The sequence below is a fragment of the Dasypus novemcinctus genome, chromosome 7, assembly GCF_030445035.2.
Source record: "Dasypus novemcinctus isolate mDasNov1 chromosome 7, mDasNov1.1.hap2, whole genome shotgun sequence".
In the NCBI taxonomy this organism is placed as follows: Eukaryota; Metazoa; Chordata; class Mammalia; order Cingulata; family Dasypodidae; genus Dasypus; species Dasypus novemcinctus.
In genome coordinates this window covers 122,745,114-122,765,145 of record NC_080679.1, presented here as the reverse complement: position 1 = coordinate 122,765,145, position 20,032 = coordinate 122,745,114, and the positions used below count along the sequence as shown (strand labels likewise).

At 52.4% G+C, this 20,032-nt stretch overlaps 1 long non-coding RNA gene across 1 annotated transcript; it reads right to left on the bottom strand.

Annotated features, from left to right (window-relative positions):
- Positions 1-16,500: 16,500 nt before the first annotated feature.
- On the bottom strand, positions 16,501-17,135 carry LOC131279306 (uncharacterized). The gene is made up of 3 exons (XR_009186693.1): positions 17,045-17,135; positions 16,713-16,851; positions 16,501-16,617 (listed from the first exon to the last, which is right to left on the bottom strand). It is a non-coding gene; the product is annotated as an uncharacterized lncRNA (long non-coding RNA).
- Positions 17,136-20,032: the final 2,897 nt, after the last annotated feature.

Genomic DNA, 20,032 nt, shown 5'->3' with positions numbered 1-20,032 from the left:
ACCTTTGTCTGGGACTTCACAGCCTGCAGTGGAGGCTTTACAGAAGAATACATCAGAAAATGGAAGGAAAAAATACATCCCAGCCCCAGGCTCCCTCCGAGAAGCAGCTTTGGTGCAAACGGCTGAGCGTGACCCTGGGCACATCCCCTCCTCTCGCTGCACTTTCTCTACAGTAAGAAAGTTGGACCAGCGGAATCTCGGGTGCCCCTGCACCCAGGATGGCTGGCTGAAAAGTGGCCGGGATATCTGGGTGCTAATCCCTACAGCTTGTGACGGTGAGCTGAAGTGGCAAAGGACACTTTGCAGATGTAAGTTAGGGATTCTGTGATGGGGAGCTAGTCCAGGCTTATGTGTGTGGGTCCTAAATGTAATCAGAACTGACTTTATAGGAGGGTGGCTGAGGGAGATCCGACCAGAAGAGGAGGTGATGTGACCCCAGAGGCAGAGACTGGGGAGAAGGGGCCAAAAGCTGAGGAGGGCTGGCAGCCCCCAGACGCTGGACAAGGCGAGAAACAGTCCTGCTCACCCCTGGAGTTTGGCTCCGTAAGATTCAGTTCAGACTTCCCACCTCCAGAACTGCACATTTCTGCTGTTTTAAGTCACTGCTTTGGTGGTAAGTAGTCACAGCATCAGCAGGATACTTGTACTCACTAAGACACTGGCCTTCCAAGGGGTTTCATGTAGGTGACTTTTCAAAAAGCTACCATCTCAACCCTTTGCAAGAACTGTTAGCCCCTGGGTGGCTTCCCTCCTGAGCATTCTGCCTCTTTAACAGGAGAGCTGGGGACCAACATCTCCCCCAGGCTCCCATGCCCAGCCCTGGTGCCTGCACGCCTTCGTGCCTTCCATGTGGATGGAACACAGTCACCTGTTGAGAGATGTGATCGATTTGGGTGAGACTGTCATTTGCAAGTGCAGTTGACTGAAACACAAATCAAGTATGCTGCCATCACTCTGACCCACCTGAAGCCAGCCTAGGGATCCAATGATGATAACAAGCAGCCAAAGATCCAGGGTCCAACTTCTACATTGGCAGAGGGGCCTCCACCGGCCTCTGTTTGGAGTCTCGCCCGTCCTCCTCTGGAAAGCCTAGCGCTGTCTGAGAACCTGGCCCATCTGGCTGGCCGCCTTGGGAACCCGAGCAGCGCGTCTCTTAAGTGGCCAGGTGTGGTGGCTTCTCCCATGAGGTTCCAGGGCCCTTTTCTGTTCCTGCAGCATGGTTTTTCAGGCAAGGGTCATGGGACACATGCCACATTCAAGGACGTCCTTCTGCAGCTGGAGGGCCCCAGGATTGTCCAGGGCAGTTGTCATAGAAGCCCACCTTCCTAGCCAGGACTCTCTAGCCACACGTCTGTGTCCTTCTCTGGAGGTTTCCACCTGTAAGTGCCAAGTCAGGGCCCCAACATATGCCCATCACACCTCTCAGATGGAGAAAAGGCAGAAGTCCCCCGAAGGAGCAGGAGAAGACCGAGGCTGACTTCAGAGATGTGCTCAGGGTTTGTTCTGAGCAGCCACGCCTCAGCTTCCAGTGTCCACATTTGGCCTCTTTTGGGGGCCTGTCTGGGCTGACCCAAAGCCCTGACTTCTGCCTCAACTTTCTCCTGTCCCTCTGGCTGCTGGGCCTCTCAGTCCAGCTTCTCGGCCAACCCTTCTCAAGGCCCCGGTAGAAGAGGGCTTTTCCCTGCAGCCCAACTGGTCCCTGGACCCTCTTCTGGGGAGCAGCCAGCTCACTATCCTTCCCTTCTAGAAGTCCCCTCTTGGTAGCGTTGCCAGATTTAGAAGGAAAGAAAGAAAAAAACATATACATATAAATAAAATTTGGAATACGTTTATACTAAAAAATTACCCGTTGTTTATCTGAAATTCTAATTTAGTTAGAAGTTCTGAATTTTTTTCTGGCAACCCCACCTCCTGGGATTAAATCCCTGGTTCTCAACTTACTCAGTAGGTAGTAGATCATCTGGAAGCCATTGCTTTCCTGAAACACTGTGATGTGTTTGTATATTTAACTCCGTCAGGGAATGGATGGAACACATTACACATTATCAGTCTATGTTTAAGTGCTTAGAGATGTCTGCTCTAATTAAATACCCTTGCTGTGTAACAATGTAAACCCGCACTGCTGATGCCCATGCCCACGCGAGAACACAATGCGCTTCCACAGCCAGGAGGAGCAGCTGCCGACTCTGAATTCCCTCATTCAGAACCTTTCATCTCATTCATTCATTTTCCCACTTGCAGGTGAGCCACCGAGCAGGACAGGTGCCCAAAGCAAAGCAAAATTATGGAGAGAAACTTAAATTGAAGAATATCATTTTCCTGAAGCATAATTATTTTCCAAATTTGAAAGAAACCTTCATTTTTATTTTAGCACAGGATCTTCATTTGCATCTGCTAGTGTTTTGTAGAATGTGTCACTCTCAGGAGGCATGACACCTTTAAGCAGGAGTAAATCGCTCGGGGGTCAGGGGCCACCTGCCTCGGAATCTCCCCGGGAAGGTCTTAAACAAGAACCTTACTCAGTCCAAACACTGAGGCGGGCCAAGGGATCCAGGTTTTAGGAAGAGTCCCCAGGAATATGTACGCAAACTTAAGTCTGAGATGTACTTAACTATTTTACCAGCCTGTTTAGTTTTCTAGGCTGTTCACAGCAAATACTATGAAATGGGTCAGGTGAAACCAGGGGAATTTATTCACTCTCAGTTTTAAGACCAGGAGGTGGCCACACCAAGGCATCATCAAGGCGATGCTCTCTTCCCAAAGACCGGCCGCCGGCGATCCTTGGGTCCTCTGCCACATGGCAAGGCACATGGAGGCATCTGCTGGTCCCTTCCTTCTCTTCCGAGTTTCGTTGACTTGAGCTTCTTGCTCCCCCGGTTTTCTCTCTCTCTGTCTGAATTTTGTTCTCCTCTAAAGAGCTCTAGTAATAAGATTAAGACCCATCCTGATTGAGGTGGGCCACACCTTAACTGCAGTAGCCTCCTCTTAAGTCTTACTACAATGGGTTCACACCCACAAGAATGGATTAGATTTAAGAACATGTTTTCCTGGGGTACCTACAGCTTCAAACCACCACACAATCCTTTCATGTTACCAATGACAGAACGTATTTCAGAGTGAAAGGTGGTCAGTCCTCGGGAGTAGACCTGTTTAATTTGCTTCCCACAGTACCTTAGCCCTTTAGACAGGGCACTCACTCTCTAGCTTTGTCACAGTCCTCACCCTTCCCTATTGTCTTCCACATGGACTACTTCCTGCAAATAGTGTTACCTGCTTGTGCCTGACCCCTTAAGGCATTTGAACTGGCAGCTTCTGTAACTCCTCACCCAGCAGGACTCTGACGCTATAGTGGCCCATTCATTCATTCATTCATTCAGCCCATATTCATTAGGTACCTGTTGACCAGGCACTCTGCAAGTACCAAGGAGGCAACAATAGACAAAACCCATCCCTGCCCTCAAGGAGCTCAGTCTCAGAGAAACAGAAATGAGACTCTGGGATTGTGAGAGGAGGAGCACAAATGTGGAGAGGTGGGAGGAAGCGCTTTGCCACCACTGGGCACCACAAAGGGGGCAACAGGAGGGCCCTGGGCCCGGAGAGGGAGCCACCTGCCCACATCACACTTGCAGCCATGGGAGGGCAGCAAACCTAACCCCTCCGCACTGACCCCAGCCGCCCCCCAGGGTGGCCTGCCTATCCACGATGCAGCCCTCAGGCTAATGCCCTGGCCAGTGCTGTCACAGAATCCTGTCACCTGGTGGTAAATCACCTTCATCAGTTGTATCAGCATGTTTAAAAGCAGGATGGAGGGAGGCGGACTTTGGCCCAGTGGTTAGGGCGTCCGTCTACCATATGGGGGGTCCGCGGTTCAAACCCCGGGCCTCCTTGACCCGTGTGGAGCTGGCCATGCGCAGTGCTGATGCGCGCAAGGAGTGCCGTGCCACGCAAGGGAGTCCCCCGCGTGGGGGAGCCCCGCGCGCAAGGAGTGCGCCCGTGAGGAAAGCCGCCCAGCGTGAAAGGAAAGAGCAGCCTGCCCAGGAATGGCGCCGCCCACACTTCCCGTGCCGCTGACGACAACGGAAGCGGACAAAGAAACAAGACGCAGCAAATAGACACCAAGAACAGACAACGGGGGAGGGGGGAATTAAATAAATAAATTAATTAATTAATAAAAAAAAAAAGCAGGATGGAATTGAATAGAAAATATTAGGGAAGTGGACTTGGCCCCATGGATAGGGCATCTGCCTACCGCATGGGAGGTTCACAGTTCAAACCCCGGGCCTCCTTGACCCGTGTGGAGCTGGCCCATGTGCAGTGCTGATGCGCGCAAGGGAGTGCCGTGCCACTTGGGGGCATCCCCCGCTTCAGGGAGCCCCACGTGCAAGGAGTGCGCCCCATAAGGAGAGTAGCCCAGCGCGAAAGAAAGTGCAGCCTGCCCAGGAATGGCGCCACACACACGGAGAGCTGACACAGCAAGATGACACAACAGAAAGAGAAAAAGATTCCCTGTGCCGCTAATAAGGATAGAAGCGGTCACAGAAGAACACACAGCAAATGGACACAGAGAGCAGACAACTGGGGGGCGGGGGGGAGAGAAATAAAAAAAAAAAAAACAAAAAAAGAAAATATTAGAATGTGTTGTGGATTATAAGTGTGATATTGTTTGGGGAAAGCTTAGTTTCAGAAATAATATATATTCACACACATACATATAGACATGATGTAAAATGTATTTGTTACTATGAATCTTGGGCAAATGAGTTCAGGAGCCACTGGCTTAATTATTTCAATGTGAGATAAACTGTCAAATCCTTTCTGGAATAAGGTAGGTGGCTGGTGGTAAATAAATACTTAAAATAAATGAAATACCACGTGAGTTTAAGTGAGCTTATGCAAGCAATCTTCAACCCAGAAAGCATACGTTCTGCCCTTCTTGTGTATAAAATACTATCCTAGGCAGTGCAGGGGTCTCAATTGCAAACAAGAGCCCGAGAAAGCTGACGCATGCACACACTTCACGCCAATTCTGAGCAAAATGCGGTACAAGTAACAGACAAGTGCCTTGAAGACACACAAGCCCAGAAATGGTAGAAACCCTTAAGGAAAAGACAGTATCTGAGCTGGCCCTTAAACTTCAGTTCATGTTTAAACATGGCGAGATGTGGAGAAGGTATTCAGGATGAGGGTACAGCATGGGTGAAGGCAGGGGGCAGGGAAGCACCCAGCCTCTCCAAGAAGCAGCAAGTAGACTTCTAATGGAGCCTATCATGAATAAGAGTAAGTAGAGTTCCTGAGGGAGATAACACTACAAAGATTTGGGGGACCTTCCACAGGTCACTGGCCCTCTTTGACCATCAGTTTCTTCTTCTACCCAATGAAGCTAATGGTACTTACCTTACCTCACTGGGTGGTAGTGAATATAAAGACAGAAAGGAAATGGAGAAATACCATGAAGCACGTACAGTCCCATACTGCAAAGGTTGCCACCCCTGATGTGTGGCCAGCCCTGGTCTGGAATCTGATGGTGGCTGAGAAGCACCCGGCTCTGTGATGCAGAAAGGAACGCAAAGAACAGCTCACCTGCTCTGACAGGGCGCTTGAGCGAGTCTGGAAAGAGGATTGGAATTTGCTAAGAGGGAGATGGGAACTCCGGGAGGAAGGCGTGGCAGGTTATGGGGTTCACCTCCTGTGTCCAGAGAACAGGGAGAGAGTCTCCGCGGCTGAGCTCAGGGGGTGTAGACAGAGCTATCCCGCACAGCTCTGCAAGTTAGGCCTGCACGAGCGCGCTGGGCTGAAGGCCCCGGGCAGCGGACTCCAGCCGGCGCTCTGCTGACCCCAGCCGAGAGCCGCGCCTCCGCCCGTTCACCCAGCGGCGCCATCTGCTGGCCAAGACGCATGCCTGCAGGGCGCGTCAGCCCAGGCCGGCGCTTTTCTAACTTGCCCCGAGGTTCTGTACGAGAAAACTTGTGTAGGCAGGACTCGCCCCGAAGAAAGACATGAGCTGGGGGGCAAGGGTGAATGGAAACAGCTCCTCCATCAGTTTCCCTGGAAGTGGGCTTCTCCCCATCAGCAGTCTCAGCCCCCTGCCAAGACTCATAGCTACAGCATCGGTACTTAATCTCCCTTCTCAGGCCACCTCTGCCCGTTCTCTTCTTCCACCTGTGCTCTGCTCCCTCAGCCACCCCCTCCAGGCAGCCTTCCCAGATTTCCCCACCAGGACCTAATTGTTGCCTTTCGTTCGGTCCTTCTGTCCCAGCAGCGGAGCACTCCTGCACGGTCCTGTGTGCAGGTGCAATATGCATCCCATATTTCAATCATTTATGATCCACCCACACACACAGCCTCTCAGGCTCACTGATACACCTTCAGGCCAAGGACCATGCCGTCTACTCTCTTACAGAAGCTGCCAGTGAGCCACAAAGGACGATTTCTTTTTTTTTTCTTTTTTTTTTAGGTACCGGGGCCAGAAAAACCCAGGATCTTGTATGTGGGAAGCTGGCACTCAACGACTAAGCCACATTGGCTTCCCTGAGTTGTTTTTTTTTTTTTTTTTTCATTTGTTTTGCTCATTGTTTGCTTTTTTGTTTTTTCCAGGAGGCACCAGGAACCAAACCCGGGACCTTCCGAGTGGGAGGCAGGCACTCAACTGCTTGAGCCATAGCCATTCCCAAGGACCATCTCTGACTCAGTGGTAAAGGAGAGCAGTCCCTTGGCCGGGCTGACACAGGTGCTCCGAAGCCTGCTCTGCACATGCTGTCTTCAGGGAGGGTTTTCAGCTGCCCCGGGAAGGTACCCTCTCCACCCCCACCCCCGCCTCCCCTACTCGCAGATGCTTCCATGGGGCTAAAAGAGTATCCACCCACGGGCAGCACTTCCCTCAGCGCCCTCCATGCGGGAGGGCCACCCCACCAGGGGCCTGTGCCTGCTTTTAGCTTCCTTCCCCCCGGGGCCATGCCCTCTCTGTCCAGCTAACGAGGGCACTTCTTGAGAGCCCAGCATGTGTGCTTGGTATTTCTTCTGTATCGTTTACAAGAATAAAAAAAGTTAAAGATACTAAAGATATTAATAACCACCATAATAAGACAACGGTGATGATGATGGTGACTGCCACCCTTCACTGAGCGTTTCACATCAGCCACCCTGAGAAGGTGCATCTTCCTCTTTTTGCTAATGTGGGAGCTGAGGCCCTGCTGTGGGCTGAACCATGCACCCTGAGAAAACATTTCCAGGTCTAACTTCCCATCCCGAGAACGTGGCCCTTTCTAGAAACGGTATCTCTGAAGACGTGATGAGTTCAAATGAGGCCAGTCAGGATGGGGGAGGGCCTAAGCCAGGGGCTCTGAACCCTTGGTGGTCCACGGACCCCTTTGCCAGTCAGGTGAAAACCCGGGACCCCTAATTAAGTCCCCGCTAGACCGTGTATCACCTGATAAGCGGATCGCACCCGCGCCAGCGTCCCCACAAGAATAACGGTTTACTGCACTTCAGGGCACGCTCACACACCCCCTGGCAAGAAGCCCTGTCCGACAGGACTGGGGTTCTTAAAGGGAGGCTCGGACACAGACAGACCCGGGGACAAGCGCTGCGGGAGGAACGGCCGGGCGCACCGTGGCTGGCCCTGGAGGCACCCCCACCCCCGGGGAGCGGCGCGGGCGGAGTCTTCCCTGCACGATGGGAGAGCGCGGCCCTGCCGACTCCTCGGTTTCCAACCTCCCGCCTCCAGAACTGAGTGCTGCCGCTCCAAGGCCCCCAGCTGCCGTGCTGTGCTCCGGCAGCCCGCGGAGGCGGCGACAGGCGCCGAGGGGCTACAGGACTGGCCCAGAGGCCCCCCGAGGAAGCCGCTGGAGTGGGAGTGGCTGTGGCCCAGGGCCGGCGTGTTTAGATGCCCCCCCGCCAGCCCGGGTTCGGCAGGGGGCTGAGCACCCTCCCCGCGCTGTGCGCAGGACTGCCCGAGCGTGTCCCGCTGGTCGCCCGACCCTGCACTTCTGCCTGGCTTGTCGCCGTATTGCCAGTGCCCAAGAAAACGGGGGGCCGGTGGCAGGGGTTCCCCGGATGACCACGTGCGGGAAGGGAGACGCTCCAAAGGGCGCCAGCCCCCGCCTGGCCAGCCCGCCACTGCCCCGAGACCACTGCCCCGTCACGAGGTCCAGGCCCTGAGCACGTCACACACCCGTAGGCTACTGGAAGGTCCTGGAGAAGGCCCGGTCAGTCTAAGTGACCGGATCGAATGGGGTGTGTCTGGCACTCTCTCTGAACACTGCCCTACATAAGAAAGTTTTCCTTCATCTTCCCTTTCCGTACATTTCCGGACTTCTTTATCAACTCTGGGCTGCCAACTCGCTGACGTAGCGGATGGCACACAACGCATCTTTACGCAGCAGTTTCTAGCAAGAACTTATCCAAAGAAAGAGGAAGCTTCATTGAGTCCCTGCTGGGTTATTCCGCTTGTCAGTGGAACCAGAGACCCCCAGGATTCAAATTCTTCCCCCTTCTACGTCCAAGGCCACTGCCCCATCGTAGCTCAGCCTGAGCTCTGCAGGTGCCTTCATCACCGGGCGTGGCCCCCAGGGCCTCGCTGAGATGCGACGCTGACCCTGCGTCTGAGGTAGACTCCGCTTCCGCACCCCTCACAGCTGCCAGGTGCTGCCGAGGCTCCCAGGATCTCTGCTGCAGCGGGACCCCCACTCCCAAGTCCATTCTCCACCCTCCCACCCAAAACCGACAGCATCGCTTGCCCGCTTACAGCCCTGGGGATTCTGCCTGGCCCCGGGCTGGCCCCAGCACGGCGCTCACCATCCCTGCCTCGCCTCCCCCAGACACCCAGCATGTCCCTTCCTCCTCCTGATTTGCAGTTACCCCGAGCCCCGCTCAGCCCTGCTCCTCCCACCCCCCCTCCGCCCCTTACAGCTTCCGTAGGGCAGGTGTAAGGGTTTTGCTCCAGGTTGGTCTCCCCGCCCCCCCCCAGAGTCGTCCTGGAGGGCAGAGACCATCGGCAACCTGTCCACCTCCATAGCCTTTTGCCTGGAGAATATTCGTGGCAGGAACAAGGGGGGACCCCTCGAAAGCACTTTCACACGGTGAAGGAAGACAATGGGATTCCAAGCAGGAGCAGAGGCGCTTTGTTCTTTAAGAGCACCAACCCTTGTCGCGCGCCTGGCGTGACCTTTCAGGTTGATTAGGTGTTTACTTAGAGTAGTGTTGAATGTGCCATGGCTCTGCAAAGTACAGGTGAGCATTCTAAATGCTGAATGGCATGAAATGACTTCTCTTGAAGGGTGGAGAGAGCAAATTTAAAGCGTTTAGTCCACGCCCTGCACAGGGGGTAATGCTCCTGGAAGCGGCCGCAGTGTGACGTTTGTCCAGCGGTGGAGTCGTCGTTTGGTCATGACATGGAAACCGCTAGAACTATCTGACAGAGGCAGAGATTGAAGGGCTGCAGCGGCGAGCCAAGGACCACCGCAGATTGCCGCAAACGCCAGAAGCCGGCAAGAGGTAAGGAAGGAGTGTCTCCTGGGCATCGGGGTGCCTGGCCCTGCTGACACCTCGATTTCCCACGTGCAGCCTCCAGACCTGTGAGATAACACATTTCTGTTGTTTGAAGACCCCCAGTTTAAGGAGCTTTATTACAGAAGTCCTAGGAAACTGAGACACAACGCAGGCTGAACCATAATGGGACCTCACTTGAACAGGGAACATGTGACAAAACCACCTAAATCAAAATGCAGATGTAGCTCAGTGGTTGAGCGCCTGCTTCCCACATATGACGCTCTGGGTTCCATCCCCAGCACCAGCTAAAAACAAACAAACAAACAAAAAAAACAGCTCTCATTGGGAAACAGATGTGGCTCAGTGGTTGAGCACCTGCTTCCCATGTACGAGGTCCTGGGTTCAATCCCTGGTGCCTCCAAAAAAAAATTAGTCATTGAGCATCCGAAACCACGGCATGGAGCATCATCAAATAAAGCATTGCACAGGCAGCCTGCAGTGAGGTCGGATGACTGGGAGCAGGGAAGGGAGCAAACCTGTAGGGGCAGCCTCTGGCCCAGACAGTGTTTCGTGCACCTCTCATATGTGAGTCCCTCCCATCCTCAGGATGTCCCTTGAGGACCTTATCACTGCCACTAATTCACAGATGCCAAAACCGAGGCTCAGAGAGAAGAAGGAACTGCCCCGCTCAGGGCAGGGCAGGCTGTGGAACCCGCGTCTGTCTTGCGCCTTCAGGGCAGGTCGGTGGAGCCCAGGGCTCTCCCCCACCCAGCCCGCATCTCCACGCCTCTCCAGAGCTCTCCGAAAGGGCTCCTTGGCCTTCGAGCAGGCCCTGCCGGCAGCAGGGGCTCCTCTAAAAGGGACTTCTTTAAAACTCCTAATGGATTTTTAATGTTATCTAAGAAGTCACTTGCCAGCGAGCTGATGGAGCTCAGCCCCGAGGCTGTGGCAAACACCAGCCCTCCGCGGAGGGGAGAGGCTGAAATTTCAGGAAATCAAGGAAAGAAAAATGAGAAACGTGAGAGCACTGAAAAATACTGAAAGGGCACGAGGTAGAAAAAAATCATTTTAGTATTGGAAACTTGAAGAGATGAAAAATATGACCTTTCCTGCCTCTCCCGCTTCTAAAAAGTGACAAAAGTGTTTCAGATGCCTCCAACCTAGATTAGCACAAGTGCCTCCAAGGGTGCGTGGCCTCCCAGGAAACAAAACCTTTCAGTCTCTCCTTTTCGCCCGTCGTTGGCAAGGACAGAGGGGCTTTCCCGGCAGGGCAGTGTCCATGTAATTTTGATCCGGCCCGGGCTCGGGCTGAACAAAGCGGCCAGCAGCTGTTCCCTCTGACCCTCCCTCAACCCGAGGGAGAGACGCCCATGCCGCCCTGCAAGCTCGCCCGTCCTCCCCAGGGGCGTGCCAGGTCCCAAAGAGACGCCTCAGCTCAGAGACCCCCGCACTCAGGCCCCATCCCCGGGGCGAGGGAAGAGGACTGGAAAATGGCCCTCCAGACCCTTCTCGTCTTGGAGCCTTAATTCCCACATCAGTGAAATGGGGAGCCTTTTATGCATTTCTGCTGCCAAGAGGGCCGTGGCCCGTTAGCCGACCGCAGGTGCTCCAGGCAGCAGGTGGCTCTGCGCCCTCCCAGGAGCCACCCACGCCTCTCTGAGGCTCCCTGGGAAGGAGCTACACGACCATCGCGCAGGCTGACAGCAGGGGCTTCTTCAAAAGCCGAAAGCCTTGTGCAGGTCAAGGGACAGCGCGATTCAGACAGGACCCAAGCACAGCCCACGTCTGCATCCTTGGCTCCCTCTTCCTCCCGTGCAGGCGTGTCCCACGCTAGGAAACTGGGCCACGGAGACAAACGAGGCCTGAAGTCCAGCCCACTCTCCATGTGGCAAGCCAGGCCCCCAGGAGAGAGGGCGGCATCTCCCAGAAAAGGAGGCACCTCCTGAATTTGCATAAAAGATAAGTATGGGCTAGTGGTGGCCAGGTGCCTTCCTTGGTGTTGGAAGCCTGACCTTGAATCATGAAAAGTCCTTTCTCCCTCCCTTCCTTCTTTCCTTCCTTCCCTTCTTCCCTCCCTCCCTTCCTTTTTTCCACCAACCTTTATCAAGTGCTACCTATTTGCTGGCTCACCAAGCCACAGGCCCTGCCTGAAGGGGCCCAGGGTGCGATGGTGGGAGACACATGGAAGTCACGACTCCCGTACAGGGCCACGCGGGTCCTGCCGTCTCCCGGCTGCCAAAACAAACCCCATGCACTGGGTTGGCTTAGCAACGGGAATTGACTGGCTCACAGTGTCAGAGGCTAGTGGGCTTGCTTCCTCCCAGGGCTGTATCTTCTGGCTGGCCGGCAACCGCGAGGGCTCCTTGGTTTTTCCGTCACGTGGCACTGCACATGGCAGCCTCTGCTCCTTTCTCCTCTGGGTTCCACTGGCTTCGGGCCTCTGGAGGCTCCCTGTGGCTGCTCTGTGTCCAATTTCCTTTGCTCGTGAGGACGTGAGCTGCATTGGATGAAAGCCCACCCTCAGGCAGTTCAGGCATATTTAACTCACAGCATCTTCAAAGTTTCTATTTACAAATGCATTCCCACCCACAGGATCATGGGTTGGGACCTTTTTGGGGGGACATGATTCAATCCCCTGCAACGGGCCAGGACAGGTGTTCCTGAAGTGGAGGAAGCAGCACCTGCTCCGAGAGGTAAGTAACCAGCCCCAGAGCACAGCACAGGACTTATTGGGGACAGAGCCCAGGAGAGAAAACCAGGTATCCTGATCTCCACTCTACCACCTAAAAGAGAGAAGGATAAGGAAGAGGGGACCGGAAAAGGGGAGAAAGAGGAAAGGAATGCAGAATGACAAGGAAGAGGAGAGTGAAAGCAATATCAAGAAAAGATGAGCAGAAGTAGAAAGAATGAAGAGGCGCCCAAATGGAATGCGGAGTCATGTGCATGTGTGCACACGTGCATGTCTGGGGGTGTCAGGCGGAGACCCGTGGAGGCGGGCGCACTCTGTGCCAGGTACTGAGACAGTCACTTAACAGACATTGTCTCATTGAATCCTTGTGGCCATCCTACAGGGTGATGGTCATTATTCCCATTTCACAGATTAGGAATTTAGACTCAGAGAGTTCCAAGTCTCAGAAGACCCAGCTGGTATGTAATGGAGCCCCCACTGTCCCCAACACACCCTGGGAGCGGTAAAGCCACCGGTGCCCTCTAGGTCAAAGGCCGCGGTCCCTGCGGCTCAGAAGCCCTGGCCTCGCCGGCACAGAGCGGCTTTCACACGCCGGCTCTGGGAGAGGTTAAGGTTGACATGGATCCAAGGCTGCCGTTAGGACAGTGTCTAGAGGGCATCTGGGGAGCAGTCATCTCTCTCAGCCCAGGTACAGGGGCCGCCCAGTTATGCTCATGACACACAGCTCATCGTGCAAACAAACTGACTCACGGGATGGGCACAGGGCGCAGCCCCAAGTCAATGCAATGGTCAGAAAATCCAACTCAGAGCTGAGCCAGCTACACTCCACACAGATACCTGGGGGCAAGGGCAAGGGCTAAAGGGAAGTGAAGAAAAGGAATTACATCTTAATGTTCATCAGATCAACCTCCCGCTTCAGGAGCAGCCCCTGTGCCAGGGTCTAGGACGAATCTGGAAGAGAATTCAGTGGAAACCAAGCAGCAGCCTATTGCCCCGTCAACCTTTTCCTGAGATTCTGGTGGGGGGCGTGCGGCAGACCCAGCCCGGGGAAAGGCAGGCCTGTGTGTCACCCGGGGAGCCCCAGCTCCGGGCTGGGCCTCACCACCCAGGCACTGTTTGACCTTCCTCTCTGACTATACCACCTGAGCCTGAATAAAACAGGATACTGGAACTGGACAGCACCCCCTCATAGGGTGACCCAGCAGGACGACGGATATAAAGGGATTTGAGAAAGCAACCTCTTCCATCTGTGGAAACCTTCACTGTCGTGAAACAGCCAATAGAAAATGCTGGTGGTGATGCTCAAGACGGTGGAAAGAGGATTTATTCTTTCCTTCTTCCATTTACTCAGAATACATTGAGCACCTAAATAAATGCCCCAGGCTACAGGGAAAAAAAGTAACATGGTCCCTACCCTGTGAGGATCGTCTATAGGTCACGAGAAGAGGAACTGTATCTGTTTTGATACTAATATGATACTACTGGTATTTAGCGATAGGCTAGTGCCTTACACAGTAGATGCTCAATAGATGTTTGTTGATTGAATGAACTATCTATTGAGGTGGGGTTCAGGACAAGTGAACTGACATTTTCAGTGAAGCATGATAAAACTATGGGAAAGAGAATGTGTGAGAGAAGCAGAGAGCCAGTTCACTTAATACAAAGGCAGAGGAAGATGCATTTAAAAAAAAAAACCTAAGTGAGAGGTAAAGGGGCCTTAGAAACTCAAATGGGGAGGGGGAAGGCGTGGGGATCAGAAATGGCTCCTTGAAGGGCAGCAGCTGTGTGAATTACATGCTGGAGGCACAAAGGACAATGGGTCTGAGCATAAAAAGATGGGGAAAATGAGCAGGACCACAGCAGGTCCCGGCCAGACAGACACTCCAGAGGGTGACCATGAGGTGTCCCCATCAGGATGGGGGGGTCATCTGCTTCTTACAAGATTCTTTGCTATGTCCTGCCATGTCAGAGAGAAGCCCGTGACGAGGGAAGCAGGGGACTTGTAGGAGTAAGTGGGATTTGATTTAAGCCAAAGATTGGGGGCCAAGGAAGTGGAGAGCTGGGACGTGGGAGGACAAGGCTGGGGCAGGAAAGACCAACAACTTGAGAATGATGGGCAGGTGTGGCATACTGGGATGGAGGCAGGGAAATCCACAGAGGGGTGAGTGGGTGCTCCACCCAGAGATAAAACTCCAGCTGATGCAACCACTAAGGCGGCCAGCGATGCCCCAGTGAACCAAGGCGAGGGACAGATGGAACGAGGCGCTGAGCCACGCACAAGCTAAAACAGAGCCATCGCTTTGAAACAGAAACGAAACAGTCGTGGCCGGGGAACGCCAAATATTTGTGAGATGATGTGAACGAAGGGGAAAAGTCAATCAGGGAAGTCTGAGTTTCTCTGGTGGGAGCTTTCAGCGGCTCCGGTCGCTGGATACTTTATGAGAACGTCCTTTGCCCCTGCTCTCCCTCTCTCCCCGTAGAAAAATAAATCCTTGGCAAAATGAGACTCGAAGGCATGAAGAGAAGAGCGTCTCCAGGCAGCCCCAGCTGCTGCAGGCGCGCGCGCGCCAGAGGTGCGAGAGGGAGCACGCCGCGGCCCCGGCTCAGTAACTGTCACCCCCCAAACGCCCACCCCCGCTTGTGGTGCAGGGGACGTGGCCTTCAGCGGGCCTGGGGCACGTGCCCGGCCGAGGAAACCTTTGTCTCTCTCCCGCGCCCTTGCTGCCAGCCCAGCTCCGTGGTATCCATCCCTGGTTCAGTCGACAGCCTGGGCGCCGGCCCTGCCGCCCCGCGCCGCAGCCCCCCAGCGGCTCCCCACCACCGCGGCCCCCCGGAGCCCCCTTTCCCCCTCCCTTCTTTAAACCACAGCATCACTCAGGCCACAGTGCAGTTGCCCATAAATGAGAAAGCGAGGCGCCACCGCACCTGCCTGAGGAGATGGCCTTTTAATTAGCCCACTCCAGGCGCCGCAAACAGCCCGCGCCTGCCCCACCTCCCCTCCCCTCCCGGGCCCTCCCCCAGCCTCCCGGCTCACCCCGTCCCCGTCTATGTAAAAAAGCCATAAAGCCTTTCTCCAATCGCCTTCTCGGAGTTTATGCAACCCCCAGAACACAGGTTGATTGGAAAGGTCTCTCTCCTGGATAACAACAATTCAATGCGCCTTGACATTTTAATAGCCTGCCGTCCTGGTGAACACAATCGAGCAAGGCAGTGAAGCAAAAATCATTAGGTAAGCAAGATAATCTAAGCAGAATCTGCCGCCTGCTCTCGCGCTTCTGGGGGCAGGTGACGCAGCTGCGGAAGTTCACCGCGCTGGGCCTTCCCCCCTTGCTGCTCATTTAGCTAGAGACCCGCACCCCTGTGCAAACGGGAGATAAACATACCCGAGCAAGAGCAGACACAGGGAAGACCCGTGGTGAAGCAGCTTGAGATGCATGCATTGACAATGAATCAAAATAGCTACCAACCACCACCAAAATAAATGTGTTACCCCCCAGTGCAGAGACAAAGGTAAGTATTTGGGTTTCTAACCGTCAACCCTTTAAAGGTTTATGTTTTGCCATGCACACAGACGTCTTCATTTATATAAAGATTATTCATATAATGGCATGGCTAAACATTTAAGGTAAATATAAATAGATAATATACAATATTTATACTCATTGCATGCCAGGTCCAGTTATAACTGCTTCACATCTGCAAACTCATTTAACCCTTATAATGCCTAATAGTACTATGAGTATTTCCATTTTACGGCTGAGGTAAACATGGCACAGAGAGTTTAAGGAATTTGTTCAAGATCATCCTTTAGAAAATGAGGGAGCCAGGATTTGGGTCCAACCGATCTGAATCTAGAGTTCAGGATCTTACCCACTATGCTATTCTGTCTCCCATAAAAAGTCAGTCAATTGCAATGAATGCACCACACTAATGAAAGAAGTTGTTGATGTGGGAGGAGTGGGGGGTGAGGGGAATGAGGTACATGGGAACCTCTATATTTTCTAATCTAACATTTTGTGTGATTTATGTATCTTTTAAAAAAGAGAATTAAAAAATAAAGAAACATGGTTATTTGGATGGAGGATTTGGGTGAGATTGGAAAACAATTGAATTTATGAATAAACAGCAAAAAACTAATATATTTATATTGGGGAGGGGCAATATCTATCTATTGTAAACAGTAACTATTGGATGTGAATATTTTATTATTAAAGTTCTGTTTCAATTACAAAAAAAAAAAAATTAAATCAGTAACAGCTGGGCACCTAGTTCCCACAGGGGAGGTCCCAGTTTCGGTTCCCAGGGCCTCCTGGACAACAACAACAACAACAAAAACAACAAACAAGCAAACAAATGAAAGATCCAACTCAGAGGATCCAATGTGGCTGAGTGATTGCGCTCCAGCTTCCCACATTCAAGGTACCAAGGTCAATTCCACATACCTAAAAAAACAAAACAAGTGAATTAAATAAATAAATACAGAAGGTATCAATGTCTTTATAAGGCCAGTGTATATTCACACACACACACAATCTACCTATATTCACGTGGACACTCAAAAGGTGTGCCTGCAAAGCGGCATGATGGCTTCTTTTTAACGCCAACACCTGCATTGATGGATTCAGCCCTAGTCGTATATCAAGCATCTGTGAGGGCCAAGGCCAAGTGCGAGGATACTGAGAACACAACAATTTAATTAGATACAACCACCACCCTGGGGGGGCTGGGGTCAAACAGGCAAGGGGACGCTGAACCTTGCAGGCGTTAGGTTAGAGGCTGAGCCAGAGTGGCAGAGGCCAAGCGGACCCCCCCCACCCCCACCCCCCCAGACACGTCCACCTCCCGGCGTCTGCGGGGGAAGCCACACACTTATTCCCACGAGGTCGCCGTCCCTCAGAACACTTGGGAGCGCCCTCTGGGGGTGGCCTTCCAACCCATTTCCTCAGCAGCCCAGGGAAAAGAGTCTAGCCGCCTGATAGCTAGGGGGAGCACACTCACTCACACCCCGTTCTTAGGAGGGTGTCCAGAGTGACGTCACAGAACCGGGGTGGGGGGGGGTGGAGTCCAACCCTCCCCCGCCGCGAGGCTCCTCTCTTCCTCCCCGCCAGTCCGCGGGCGAAGGGCCGTTTCCCTGGGTGCTGACTTGGCAAGCCGCTGGCTTTATGAATATGACCCTCAGAGGGGAGAGCCCCTCTCAGCAGCCCCCGAACTATGTTATCACCGTTATTAAGGAGCTTGGAGAGGAGCTGGGAGGACGCGACGCCACTGGAATTGCAGCCTGATTGTGATTGATGTGTTCCTATTAGCGCCTCAGTGTTATCTCTCTGGATGGCAAGAGCAGCCAGTGGCTTGTAACACAACAGATTACCTGAGTTCTCAGCCTTAGAAGGATGTTTAAATAAAATATAGTCCCTTTTAGCAAGAGGCTCATTTTCTCCACGGGGCTCCCCGACTATTTCATGTCAGCTCTGATTGGCTGCGACTCTCCTCAGTAAACATGTCTTATCATTAATAATTCTTCGCCAGCGCCATCTCCAGGAGTCCTCTCTCCGCGTCTCTCTCTCTCTCTGTCTTTCTCTAGGTGACTGGACTCAGACACATCACGCTCCGGTTTGGGTTCCAAGGTGCTTCTCTCTGGATTTTCACCTGCCTTGCCAAAAATGATTGATTACGCCGGGCCGACTGGGTGTCCGGCGATACCCAACAAATGACTTTGGCCCCTAACAGCAGGCCTTGGCCAGATAGAAATCAATATTTCACCATTAAAATCTATCAAAGAAGAGTTAAGGCACCATCTGTCCCTGCCGCCTCTCTATGGTGTGTGAACATTAAATCCGACACTTGTACTACATGGGTAATCAATATATAGTGGTTCACAGATCATTTGTGGTTCCCTTTTAGCAGTGATGGATGTCTGGAATCGTTGTGATTCATTTTGTCAGACCATTAAACAAGATTCTGTCCAGTTCCTTCCTGATTTCATTTAGAGGATCATTCTTCACAGTTCATAAGAGGGAAACGGTTTTACCAATCTGCTTCTATTTCAATAAGTCACTTTATAGAGATTTTGTGTCCTCCAGACTGTAAAAATTCTGGAGCGATAGTACAAACAGACCTCTGAAACTATTCACTGCATGACATATGCATAAAGTGTGAAGAGAGGAATGTAAATATGTTTACCTCTTTATCTGCAAATGTTGGTTTTAACCCCCTCCTGGCTGGAGAGCTGGCCTGCAGGGCTGGCGCTGCAGGAAGGGCGCTGCCGCGCAGGGGGGCGGGGAGGAGCCGGCTGGGGGCCTGGGGGCTCAATCGCAGGGACTGGGGGCACATCCGCGGAACCCCTCAGGTGCACGCTTGAAAGCAAACGCGAAGCTTTTCCAGGGGCTGCATTTCTGGAGGTTTGCCTCCGTCAAGCCCGTCTTACCCCCACTCCCCACGCCCCGCCCCATGCTGAGTGACCTGGAATTGCCTCTTTGTACTTCTCACGGCCCAGAGAAGCCACTTCCCAGGTCCCTGAGGGCGGGGACCGGGATGGACCAGGCGGACCATCTGTGCCGCGCTGACCCGCTCCCGGGCCGCGCATGCGCTCTTCTCAGCCTCGCCACGCCTGAGATAGGTCCTATGATCCCACTTTCCAGGGAGGAAAGTGAGGCCCAGAGAAGGTAGGTACCCTGCCTGAGATTACTCTAGCTAGGGGATGTGCGAGTCAGGACCCAAACGCGGTCCTGTCTCATGCCAGAAGCCGTGTTCACTGTGCTCGGCTTGGCGGGCTGTGATTTTGTTTCAGCGCCAGTGAATTTCCACCAGTGCTCCCGGGCTGCTTCCGTTCACTAATCGATCCGGTTGTTATTAGGAAATTAAATGTTTTTTTCTTATTGTCTGTAGCAAGATCACTCCAAAGCCAAACACTTGGTTTTAAACCATTTTCTGGTTTAGGGTTATTGGATAATTATGTCACTGTTCCTGATAATCATATAGATAAGGAGATTTTTATTTTGATGTTAATGTAAGTATTAACAAATCTATACATATGTAGGCATATAAGTGTCTATATACACATGGGTGCACGTGTAATACGTAATGTATAGAAAATTGTGTTATTTGTAATATACGTGTATAATTTAAAAGGCCTTTCAAATTTAAAGATGATTTAGCCTTTCCTTCTTCCTTTTCTTTTTATAAATAAAGCTATTGAGGCTCAGAAAGAATAAAAACTGGCCCTGGAGCAAGAATATTGTTTCCAGGCTTCCAAAGTCAATATTGTACCAAAAAATTAGAAGGAATATAATGTTATGATTTGGGGGTGACCTCTTTGTTGAGGGCACAGCTGGGAGAGTGCTGTACCCACTTTGCACTTGGGCAGGTGGGGGAACCTCCACTGCATTGTCACTTCCATCCCAATCACTGACCACTGTACCCTCCTGCCTGAGGTGAACATTCCCTAAAATCCCAGCAGGGAAGGAAATATCAGAGAGGGGCACGTTTGGGAGGTACCATGCCACAGCTGAACGAGCTTTGGAAAGTCAAGGCAAAATACCCATTTCTGCTACTAAATAGCTGTATCACCTCGGATACGTCACTTAACCTCTCTGAGCATCTGTATCACTCCTACCTCACAGGGTTCCTGCAAGGATTAAATGAGACAATATAAACGTCACAGAGGCCCCATAGTACATGTGAGTGCCCTTTGGTCCCTTCCTTATTTTTCATAAATATGTATGATATGTATTTCTAGCCTCCAATGAGAACCAGTAATGGGATCTGCCACCTAAGAATTTATCTACCTCCTTCTTGATTCTAGAAACATAAAACCTGGGAATTACAAAGAGAATTGAGAAGTCCTTTAGTCTGACCATT